Genomic DNA, 10,873 nt, shown 5'->3' with positions numbered 1-10,873 from the left:
ACAAAACCAATAATCACAGTTACCAATCTGTGGCTATTCCCAGAAATACTCTGACATCATCATCTCTAAGATATTTCTTCTTCTTCTTCCTTTCTTTCTCTTTCTCTAATATCTGATGTCAAGTGATTGTCTCTGAGCCTTATTTATATAATGTGATGAACAATCACAAAAGAAGATTCTCCTTATCAGCGGTGAACCTTTTATTTTTCAATTCACAAAAGAGGAAGACAAGGACTGTTCTGAAACACTTACCTGGGGTCTCAGAGCTGAAACTTGATACCTGCATCTTAACAGGAATTTGGAATTGAAACAAGTATTGGAATAAGGAAGTATATAAAAAATGACTACATTGTCAATTACTTGAGACTTCAGATAAAATGTAAAGTTGAAAACCAGTAAGCACAAAAGCTCATGTGGAGAGGGAACTCCATTATACATGAGAGTTTTGTTTTGTAGTCTTATACATAAATTATTATAAAGAGAAGAAAAGAAATATTTCAACTGCCAAATGGATAAATAATCATGGCACTTACTTCCCTCAAACATGACAAACATTCATTTAGTTCAATTCAAAATTATTTTTCTCATGTTTCATTGTTTCAGGTTGTCAGAGAATTTCTCTTTCTCCATATATATATACATATATATATATATATATATATAGAGAGAGAGAGAGAGAGAGAGAGTTCATTAATGGTAAGAAGGTAATTCTATTGATCAGTCAGATTGGCAATATTGGAGGAAAAGTGGTTCACTATAAATGTGTAGGACAGATGATAGTTCCTGGTAACAGGTAATATAAGTGAGGTCATAGTAGTGTTCTCATCCTTTATAACAACTGAAGTGTATTTGGGGTGTCTTCATTGACACATTTTGAAATAGGATGAACAACTTATGAACTCATTTGAAGATGTGAAATTAAGACGAAGAATAAACCTGACAGGAATTCACATTTTTAAAATGATGGGAAGAGCTGAGAATGTTTTTTTCTAGAGACTACAGTGTTCAATTGGACATGTAGGCTGAGGAACATAAGTACTATTTTTACATGTTTGAAACTACCGTAGAGATGGGAGACAGAAGAGAAACAGGACATAAATGTTTCTCTAAGACCAGAGAAAAATGAGCAAAAGGTAAAAGGAGAGCGTGTTTGGATCAAAGAAAAAAGAGGTATCTCAGGAGGAAAAGAGTCCTCTGCCATCAGAGGTGTTTTGATACAAGATGTTAGTCATACATAGGATAGAATTTCCCTTGGCTCATTTTTTGGGGGTTCATGAATTCTGGTCCGCCACTTTTTTACCACATTGGACTCATGGAACAATATTTAAATGGGTTAAAGAGGCAGATGTTTCAGGGTGCCTGTTAGCCTTTTACCCAAAGTAGGGGTCCTATATTGCCTCCTATTATTGAGACTTAGGCTGAAAAGAGAAGTATTCAGAATAACAAACATTTTTGTGCCTCAGACCTTCCAGAATGGATAGCTTCCTCAGCTGGGCTCTAAATTAATTCTACAGAATCCTGTATTTCTTTGTTCAATTAATCCATAGTATTCATTTTTTGTTTTCAATTATGAAACTACTATTTATGTGTTTCAGAACTGAAAAATTCATGCGATACGCTGACAAGCCAAAAGAAACCCCACTTTTCCTTTTCAGCATCTATACTGTTGTGATTTATGAACCTCTTTTTATTTGGTTTTCTGTCTTACATTTTTTAAGCTGCAGGTGGAAGAATAGGAATCCGTTCTTTGAGCTACATTGCATATAAATATCTGAACTGAAGTACAATACTGGGTCTGTTGTGCATCACACAGTAGAACCAGTAAGATAAATAATGTAACTGCATAAAAATACCTTATTATTCATGTTATAAACACTTTGGATTTTACCTAAACACAGCCAAGTGCAGAGTAGCCATACTACCTTGGTGTTTAGTAATCATGAAGCATATAAACTGTATGGGTTTTTATTATTTTTTGATCACTAAATGCAGGTTAGAGTTAGTTCATCTTGAAATTCAGAATATTATTCTATACATATGGAACTACAACATTTTTTCCCATATGGTGTCATATTTATTTCCACAAAGGAAATGTGATGACAGAAATTAAAAAAAAAAAAGTTCCAAAAAAATGCACTAAAACAACAGTAGATTTCCCATTAAGCAAAGAATTCAGTACCTCATTTTTCAGCCAGTTGAAGGAGTGCCGAGAATGTACTGGCATTGGAAAAGATACTTCTTTCCAGCCAAAACTCTTCAGAGAAGTTCAGTAAGAATAATTTCCATTCAGGAATTCCATCTTTCATATGCCAGGTGTCAGGACTGTCAAATCTTTGGACTGTTTAGTCTTATCAAACCTAATAAAACAATCGTACATAACCACTAGGAAACATTCTGTTGCTCTTTTCCATGCAGCATCACTTTTAAGTTCAACTTGGTTTACTAAAAACCAGTTTTGCATTTTTGAACATCTTGTTCAAATTTCTAAGGAAGAATTTTCTTGAAAGTATGTCAGTGTAAAGCGTTATTCAAATATACACATAAAACAAGAGCGATATTCAAATGCTTACATACTAAATGTAAACCATGAGTCATGAAGCTGAAATGATATTCTTTCTGTGGGAAAAATCAGTGGTAGGAACCTTGTGGCCTTAACTTACTGACCTTTCACAGGGAGTCAGATGGTGCTGGCTGGGTGTTGCTTTGTGACAAACACTGGAAATTTACAAGAGAAAGGGAATGTGCAGGTTGTCTCTGTAGCCTAGGATTCAGTTCCCTGATAATGCTGGCTTCCCTCAGAGAGCTTTGAGTTGAAAATATCTTTCCCTTTTCCGTAGTGCCCATAGCTTATAGTTCTATAGAAGGAATGGGATAGAGAGAATTTCTCAACTCAAATAATTTAAGTGTCACCTACAATTAATATTATTTGAATGGATTCCTTAGCTTAATAACATTTAAGTAACATATTTCTTTTATTTTCTCCATCAATATATTGGTAAATAAGAAATCAATTTACTTTCAAAAGGAGTTGATAGATTAGCGTCTCTACCACAGGACGAAGTGTGACATAAATTGCATTTTTTTCTTCTCTGAGTCAAATTTCCCCTGATTTAGGAGATAATAATATTTACTCCTTTACAGAGCTATCCTGAAATTTTTGTGGATGATCTTAGTGTTTCCTGGATGGCATCTAAGAAGACATATATATATATATATATATATATATATATATATATATATATATATATATAATATGTATATTTATATATATATAATATGTATATATTGATCAAGTGCCAGACTATGGGCCAAGTGCTTTCAGGCATATTGTCCGATCTAACAGTATTGTTCTTGAGATCCTCAACAAGTCCTGCCTTTAGTTAAGAGGAAGTCTAAACCATGACTTGTTTTCAAATCACTGGGTTCACTAGATCTTTTCTGACCAAGAATGATAGTTCTAAATTCAAAGATTCTGTCTTAGGTTTAAGACCAAGTCCTTGACCTCTATATTAGTTTTAGTCAGGAGTGTGTATGTCTAGTTGGCTGTGTCTGAGTCCTCCTTTCTCAGGAGGGACCTGATACTTCAGTTCCTTCAATAACATTTGGTCCTGTTTATACTAACCATGTTGCTTCAGAGACTAAGGTCTGGTCCTAGTACTTGCCAATACATGGCAAATAGTGCTGTCCTCCATAATATCTAGCCAATCTGTTATAGCCTCTATGATAACAAGCATCACTTTGGAATTACAACCAGTAACTTCTGGAATAGAAATGCTCACAACTCTGTATATTCTCAAAGCAGTATGATGCATTTGAACATCAGCTATTCTATGTACCACTTTCAAAAAAAAACTGAAAATCATTGATTTTAGAAATTATTAAGGTAATGTGGAAATACAATTTATTTTTTTTTATTTTTTTTTTAAATTTTATTTATTTATTTGACAGAGAGAGATCACAAGTAGGCAGAGAGGCAGGCAGAGATAGAGAGAGAGGAGGAAGCAGGCTCTCTGCTGAGCAGAGAGCCCGATATGGGACTCGATCCCAGGACCCTGAGATCGTGAGCTGAGCTGAAGGCAGCGGCTTAACCCACTGAGCCACCCAGGCACCCCGGAAATACAATTTATTATTTTGAGTCCTGAACATGTATAAAATTCTCAAAGCCAGAAAGCCTTTTCCATTGCTGTATCCCATGCAGTCAAACAGGGACCTGGCTTAGATGCCTCTGTCCTACCTTGAACAGGCAGGTTTCATTGTGACCTTCCAGCCCTTTCCAGTCTATTTCCAGAGCTTGATTCTAGCATCTGAGAGCTTCCTTTAAGCGACTTAGAAGCACTGAAAAAAAAAAAAAAAAAGTTTAAATGAGATTAGCAGTTGCTAAAGTTGGTGGCAGAACAGAACATGTAACAAGGAAATTGAAGGAAAGGGATAAGAAAGAAGATATGAATTATTAACTCCAAAAAGCATTAAATACATAGATTAAATCAAGGTGACTTAGTGATAGTATAGTATCATATTTACAAAGACTAAAAAAAATAGATATTTTAGAGAAAAAGCATATGACCTGAATTATTTTCTTCAACGTTTCTTAATATACTTACATTACAGTTTTTTCCCCACATCGGTTCCCAAGGCAATTGATGTTCCCATGGCTGATGCTGTATAGTCATACCCATGTCCATCGAACGCAGAATTTTCTCCCCTGTAGTCAAAAAAAGAAGAGAGGACAATTCGGATTACTTTGATCCTTCTGTAATTTCTATTTAAATGTGTGTATTTATAAACTTACAAAAATTCACAAATGTGGCACTTTCAGTCTTCTCTGTAGCAAACGTTGAAGCAGAAAACAAAACATTATGAATACTCATAATGAAATAAAATACAGAATAAATATTAACTGAATATAAAGGTTAATCTCTATTCTGCTTAACCAAGTAAGGTTTGAACAAAAGTGTAAATTATCGATGAGAGCAAGTCATTTAAGTAATATAAAAGAAAATAACTTATTAGACAAAAAAGTCTTTCTGTACTTTTTTAGAGACTGCATTTAGTCCACCTTAGTAATAGATCCGATGTCCTCCTAGTCACCAAATACAATGATCATCTACTAGATGCAGCAGGAACTATTTTAGGGATATACCAAAATTTCATAAATTAATAATGAAAGGTCCATAAAACAGTTTCTAAGCAATAATTTTTGTAGGGTGATGTATAAAAATTCTTGTACCTTAGTGAATTCAGCATTATATCTACCTTTCTTGAATGGTCATGAAATTCAATGTATTTATTGGACTTGATAAGAATATTAAAAGTAGGGGACGCCTGGGTGGCTCAATTGGTTAAGCAGCTGCTTCGGCTCAGGTCATGATTCCAGCGTCCTGGGATCGAGTCCCACATCGGGCTCCTTGCTCGGCAGGGAGCCTGCTTCTCCCTCCGCCTCTGCCTGCCTCTCTGCCTGCCTGTGCTCGCTCTCTCCCCCTCTCTCTCTCTGATAAATAAATAAAATCTTAAAAAAAAAGAATATTAAAAGTAAAAGCCAATAATTAGAGGATTATAAAACTATAAAGAAAAACATTTTTTAGCAAATGTATTTAAATAGTTAATATGGAATTGAAAGCATTCCTCCGGAACATCACAAGAAGTGGTTAATATCAGTAAATTTCTTAGCAACACGTTTTCATGGAATCTCAGTTGGACCCATACTTTTATCTCCTGTCTAAAATCTCCAGCTTTACACTGAATCATTTTAGTTGAAATCTCCATAGAGACTGAAATGTGGCTATGTGAGACTATATGTATGAAGCACCTTCTAAAATGGGTGTTGTTAACATGATTTCTGTTACTGTATTTATTTTGCCCATACCTCTACTCTTCTTATTTTTTAGACATATTTTCCCTCAGACTTTGACCTGCATGTCCTGAGGTAGTTCTCCGTATTTCCTGACACTTCCAAACACAAAACTCTCTCACTCATTACATCTAGTGGGGGGTCACTATTTCTTGTCATAAGAAGGTGTGCTATGAAATTCAATCTATTGCCACTCAACATAACATCTTTCTAATCTCTGGTGATGGTCAGAGGTCAAGGTGGCAAATAATACTGTCACATACATCACAGTGAACGACAAAGGATGAATATTCATAACTCATTGCATACAAAGATGACTGCCAGCGTCTGAATACACATGACCGCAGTTGTTAATGAATGTGAGAATCATCAAGTCTTCCATTTCTTTCAGCTAATGTACCTCTAGTAAATTATTTTCCACGTGTCATTTTAAAGTACCTTTATGATTTAAACATACCATTTTGAAGGAAATATCATACATGTAACTCATGAGAACTCCCAACAGTATCTAGAAGATATTTTCAGCAAGTTGGAAACTTTTTTACAAGTTCACAAAAAGATAGCAGCTGAGTCATCTTTCCAAAATTAATGTTGAATTATTTTAAAGTACTTAAAATTATTTTCCTCTTTATTTCTAAATTTCTTATGGCACCTATACAGAATCATGTTTGAAGATTAAGAAACATTCTATAAATGTATCTTATTTATATATATATTATATAACTACATGTGCAATAAATGTGTGTAAGTATACTATATACATATGTGTATATACATATACACTTCGGAGATTATTTTTTTCTGTATATTACTCTGTTCTGCTTGGACTTTCAATTTGAAAAGTTTTGAATAAGAGTTTATATTTTGAATAAGATTATAAGTAGTTTATTTGTTGGAATCTAACAAAATACTCATATTCTCTAAGTACAGTCTCCCTAATGATAATTTTCATTTTTTTAGCTAGCTGCTCTTCTATAAACGATCATCCCAGATGGCATTCCATTGTTTTAGAATTGATGCCACTCACCTTCTTTTAGGAAAAGATTGTATTTAATAGGAAGTCTGGGCAGTGTTTTTCTGCAAGAAGGGAGAGAGGGTTTAGCTTGAGGAACAATATTGGGCCTTGTATTTGAATTGTTCTCCGATGAATTACTTCCTAAAATCTGATGTAAGCAAATAACTCTTCCAAGTCTTTAAAAACTGCTTTCCAATGGGAAGTAACTCAACAATTTGCTGAAAATATTTGCATCTGGTGGCTCAGGAAGTGAGGATCTGAAGTGATTATTATCTCTTTTTCCTTAAAGAAACCTGTCATAGTTGTTGTGTAATCCAACATGGGTGTGTAGCTGGGCTGAGAAACACTAACACATTCTTGAAAAGAAATGTTTTTTCTCCTCCTGCAATATATATTTTTTAATGAATTAGGTGTAAAGGTCACTAGGAGTAAGAAAAGACCTTTAATTTATTAACTATGGTCATCTCAGTGCCAACTCAGGACCTGACACAGATGCTTGATAAATATTTAGTAAATAAACAACTGAAAGCTGTTTAAGGTCTCCACTGCTGACTGGCACTCTGAGGAAATGAAAGGACACTGAGCTCTCTCCAGGATTATTGCATCATCCTAGCTAAGAAATGCCTAAGGACATGTCAGATCAGTTTACTCTTCCTGGTGATAAGGCTTAAGAAGTGTCTAGAATGGTAACTGGGAAAACAAATATGGACATATAAGCTATGTACACATTAGGAGCAAAAAAAAAAAAAAAAAAAAAAAATCCCACCAGACAGAGCCAGGCAAGAGATGTTTTATTATAGTCCAGATTATCACTAGCATCTGGCTAAATGAAAAAGATGGTCTAGGTATCTTGATCTCTTTCAAGTTCTACATTCTATCATTATATGACCATTTTGTCCATAATACACACTAAGTTTATTTATATCCTTATATTCCCGGATTGTTCTCATACTAACAATAAACAGACCTGGATGGGATATTATTTGGAACTCCCTCAGGTCACTCAGGAATGTAAAAACTAAAGGGTCCTTACATATTCCTTAGTTCTGCTTTTGGCATTTCTTTCTCCTGGACATGTAACACTTATTTCAGGTTTATTTCAACACTCTTTTTGTGAATTCTCCATCATTTGTGATTCTGCAAAATATGAATTTTTTTTTAAAGTCCTTATTAGCTCATTTTCAAGGAACGGACTTTGTGGTTATAGCAGGAATAAGCATATGAAAATATGTTCAAGATCACTAGTCCTTAATCAAACAAATTAAAACCATAATGAGATATCATTACACACCTATTAGAATGTCTAAAATCAAAACAACTAGCAATACCAAAATGTGGTGATCATGCTGGGCTGCTGAAACTCTCAAACCCTACTGGCAGGCTTACCAAAGGCATCAGCCATTTCCAAACCGGGGGAGAATTTGAGAGTTTCTTTTAAATTCAACATATACTTATATGACCAAGCAACTCCATTCCTTGATATCTACCTAGAAAATAAAAAGAATGTTAATGAACAAATTTTAAAGTACTACAAGAAAATAGAAGACTATCATTAGAAGACTGTAGTTAAAATTGCTACAGACAAAATCCACAGATGGATAGGAAGATGGGTGGGCGAAAGTTTACGCTGTAAGAAGATATTTGCATATTATTCTTCCACAATATTTAGTGATTACAACAGGAAGAAAAATTAGTACATTTAGAATGGAAAACATGAGCAGACATAGCTAAGTGATTAAAGCAAACATCACCAGTCATCTACATCAACCCTTTGTACTCCCTGATACAATGTTCTGGGAAGGACATGTCACTTCTGTGATAGTCTTTTCATTAATTCACATCTTCAATCTAATTGTGAGAAAACATTAGACAAACCCAAGTTGAAGGATCTTCTACAACATAGCTGAAAAATACTCTTCAAACATGCCGAGTGCATAAAAGACAAGAAAAGATGGAGGACTCATAGATTAGAGGAGACTGCGTAGGAATGCCCACGCAATGTGGAATCCTGGATTAGATCTGGAACAGAAAAAGAATATTAATGAAAGAATTGGTAAAATGTGAATCAGGCTTGTACTGTGGTTAATAAAGTTATACCAAGGTTGATTTCTTAGATTTTGATAAGTGTTTTGTAGTTAAATAAGATGTTAACATAAGAGGAAGCTGGGTGAAGGGTAAACAGAAACTTCTGAACTATTTTTTACAATTATTTTGTAAGTATAAAATTATCTCAGTATTAAAAATATCAAACCTCTTGATCATTTAATCATTAGTAGGTTATCAATGCTATTCATTCCATGCTGTCGGTGTGAGTTTTTATTATTTAGGACACTTCCTAATTTTCTTCTGTGTGTTTTCTGGGATCATAGAGAAAACATGGAAATATCTCAGAACACCATGGATATAATTTTTAATAGTTAAGATCAACTAAACTCTTGTGTCAAACAGGCATTAAAGATTCAGTGGCTGAAAAACTATATTTCTCAGCCCAAAGAAGTTTCCATGGTATCAGGAAACTTTGGATCACAGGGAAATTCAGAGATCCAGATTTCATAGCTATATTTTTCTACCATCCGTTAAGGTATCTTCCTCACAGGTGATATAGCACCATGTCCAAGTCAGAAAAACAAAACAAAACAACACAACACAACTCAGGAAGAACAACCTGCTATTAAGAACTTGTCCTGGAAGTGGCACATATCACTTTTACTCATATAACCTAAGACATGTGGCCACATCTTAGCATAAGGAAGTCTGGAAACTGTATCAACTACAATTCTATTGCTGTGGAAGAAGAGAAGAAAGGGTTTGCTGGTTGACCACCAATCTCTAGTATGAAAGTAATAAGTCTTTTTAAGAGACTTCCCATTTAACCATTGTTTATAATATTGGAGAACTTCATACATAGAGAAGAATCTTTAAGAAATATAGATCATGTTATACATATTGATGATAATAACGGACATTTAAATAATAGGTTATACTTTACAAATGACTTTCCTGTAGAACATTACATTTAATTCTATGAAACAAGTAATCCCAATTTACATAGAAGAAATTAAAGCAGAGAACTAGAATATCTAATGGTACTACAAGGGTACAATTTTAGATTTTCTGACTTAAAATGGGCATTTTCTTTATAGATTGCTTATGGCTACCCTCAGTTTAATTGCCGAGAATGGTTTAAAAATTAGAAACTAAAATCTCATTTCAATGCCATTAAAATCACATTGTGAGAAAATTGTATACTCTGTTTGCAGAGAATTAGGAGTGGAAGAATGAGTCAAACTCTCCTTCTGAACATGACTTAACCATATTTGTTCAGTTTTTAATGACTGAATGTTTCATTTAGACCAAAGAACCACCAATTCCAGGCTCTGGGTAAAAGCCAGACCTCGAAGTCTCCTATTATTCCAACAGTACATTTCCAAATATTTTATTTCCTTAATTTGTCTCATGTGCTAGTTTTGTCCCAGGAAGGTCTCGTTCAGCTCCAAGTTCAAACAAGAGCCTTCAGTCTCACAATCTCTCATCTCTTCCCCAATTTGTTTTGGCTGATGTCCTCCCACTGTGACCACACTATTTCTCTCACTTGCACAGTTGATGCCATAGGTTCATTTGTAGGCAGCAGGGTTGAAGGACAGAACTCACAATGAGGACTCCATAATCCATGACATTCCATTACTGACTCCATGACTGTGGAGTGATAACATAAACCCCCTACACATCACAAGACCTTAAGTAAGCATCCTGGTCCTTCCTTCCTATCCATGCAAAATTGTTGTCAGCTTTGTAACAAGGCTGCCAAAATGCTAATCTGATTTTTCACCAATGGGAATTTGGGTGCCTGAATTCGAGATCTCAGGTATGACTTTGTTCTATAAGAATCAAAGCATTCCAGAGACTTTAGCTTAAAGTCTTGGTATCATTTCCAGGCAACTACTCTTGCCTGGAGAACTGCTGGAGAGGTAAAGGGTTTCAATGACATTCCAAAAGAAATAACAAGGGGC

At 34.6% G+C, this 10,873-nt stretch overlaps 1 long non-coding RNA gene across 1 annotated transcript; it reads right to left on the bottom strand.

Moving 5' to 3' along the window:
* Nucleotides 1-2,211: 2,211 nt before the first annotated feature.
* On the bottom strand, nt 2,212-8,295 carry LOC116568815. Its single transcript, XR_004276752.1, has 4 exons — nt 8,250-8,295; nt 4,602-4,702; nt 4,235-4,335; nt 2,212-2,357 (listed from the first exon to the last, which is right to left on the bottom strand). It is a non-coding gene; the product is annotated as an uncharacterized LOC116568815 (long non-coding RNA).
* Nucleotides 8,296-10,873: the final 2,578 nt, after the last annotated feature.

Source organism: Mustela erminea, chromosome 11, assembly GCF_009829155.1.
Source record: "Mustela erminea isolate mMusErm1 chromosome 11, mMusErm1.Pri, whole genome shotgun sequence".
In the NCBI taxonomy this organism is placed as follows: Eukaryota; Metazoa; Chordata; class Mammalia; order Carnivora; family Mustelidae; genus Mustela; species Mustela erminea.
The sequence above is the reverse complement of the archived record's forward strand: the minus strand, read 5'-3'. Positions and strand labels throughout refer to the sequence as shown.